Source organism: Eurytemora carolleeae, unplaced genomic scaffold (genome assembly GCF_000591075.1).
Source record: "Eurytemora carolleeae unplaced genomic scaffold, Eaff_2.0 scaffold130, whole genome shotgun sequence".
Taxonomy (NCBI): Eukaryota; Metazoa; Arthropoda; class Copepoda; order Calanoida; family Temoridae; genus Eurytemora; species Eurytemora carolleeae.
Genome location: NW_019397116.1, coordinates 484,371 through 485,625, shown reverse-complemented (window position 1 = coordinate 485,625; position 1,255 = coordinate 484,371). Strand labels below are relative to the sequence as shown.

Here is a 1,255-nt window from a genome sequence, read left to right as displayed (position 1 = left end):
AAAGTATACCTTAGGCACTAAAATTTAATAACAATAAGGTGTGAGAATTTGTTTTTGATGATATTTACTTACTCCATTTTCGAACACATACCTATTTTACGGATTTTCACTATTTTAGGTCACTTTCAGAAGATGGGTCATGTAGGTTGTCAAAAAAAACGGGGGTAAGGGTCTACAGATTCGTTTGTATTCAATTTTCAAGTTTGAGACCATTTTTAAAATCTACATTGTAGAAGCCTGGCTTTTAGTTATAAGAAAATATGATTTTGTCATACATGTTAAAGTTAGAATTGAGATTGCATAAATGCGCAAACAGTTTCACTGATATTTCCCAAACTTGTTGAATCTCGGATTTTACACTAGTCATTCTTAGTATGTTAAACGAGTAACATATGAATAAATAAACTTGTGAAAATATGTTATCATTCTGAATTATTGAGACTTTTATAACATGCAATTTTTTATTTAATTATAGATCTCAAAATGGCAATTCTATTGGATCCTAAAGTGTCCAACTGGAGTAAGTAAATTTGGTAAAAATAAAGATAATATCCGTTGCACAAATTCGTATCAAGGTCCAATTTTAAGCTTGTTGATTGTTATTTTAAGATAAAATTGGGCTCATTGAATTGGAAATTGTGCGTAGATTTTAAAAATGGTCTCAATCTTTAGCATCTGAATACATTTGAATCTATAGAGCCTTATTTCTCGTTTTTTTGGTACACCCTGTATATAAAATAGAAATATTAACTTATAAATTCGTATATTGATAATTTTATTATCTTTTAAAAAACTCATTTATTGGAAATATGTGTTTAAAAGTTAAAACATGTTTTAATATAAAAAGGTTAAAAAATCAATTTTGAAATGGGTTTTCACAGTTGGAGTGTTTTAGTTCTGGGTTTTATCTATTTCCAATAGTCAATATTTTAACACCAAACCACGCTCAAACAAACAAAATGAAATTTTAAATGTTTTTATTCTCGTTTTCTTTCAATACAATAAAAAATACTTTGTAATAAAATATTTGTTTTCTTTCTGTTTTTAAATTAAATATTTTTTTGGGGATATCTCCGGGCCCTACGGTGGATATCTCCAGGGTAGGGAACCTGATATCTCCAGGGTGGACTAGGGAACCTGATATCTCCAGGGTAGAGTAGAGAACCTGATATCTCCAGGGTAGAGAAGGGAACCTGATATCTCCAGGGTGGAGTAGGGAACCTGATATCTCCAGGGTGGAGTAGGGAACCTGATA

The 1,255-nt window shown here is 30.5% G+C and overlaps 1 protein-coding gene across 8 annotated transcripts in view; it reads left to right on the top strand.

Moving 5' to 3' along the window:
- Window positions 1-448: 448 nt before the first annotated feature.
- Window positions 449-1,255, top strand: part of LOC111712006 (aldehyde dehydrogenase family 16 member A1) — a 25,715-nt gene continuing 24,908 nt past the window's right edge. For 3 of the 8 annotated variants that reach the window (XM_023486511.1, XM_023486513.1, XM_023486514.1), the window contains exon 1: window positions 487-520. The gene's annotated coding sequence lies outside the window, so the exon portion shown is untranslated. Of the gene's footprint in view, window positions 521-1,255 lie in introns of all 8 variants that reach the window. The other 5 variants (XM_023486510.1, XM_023486508.1, XM_023486515.1 and 2 more) reach the window with 3 other exon arrangements.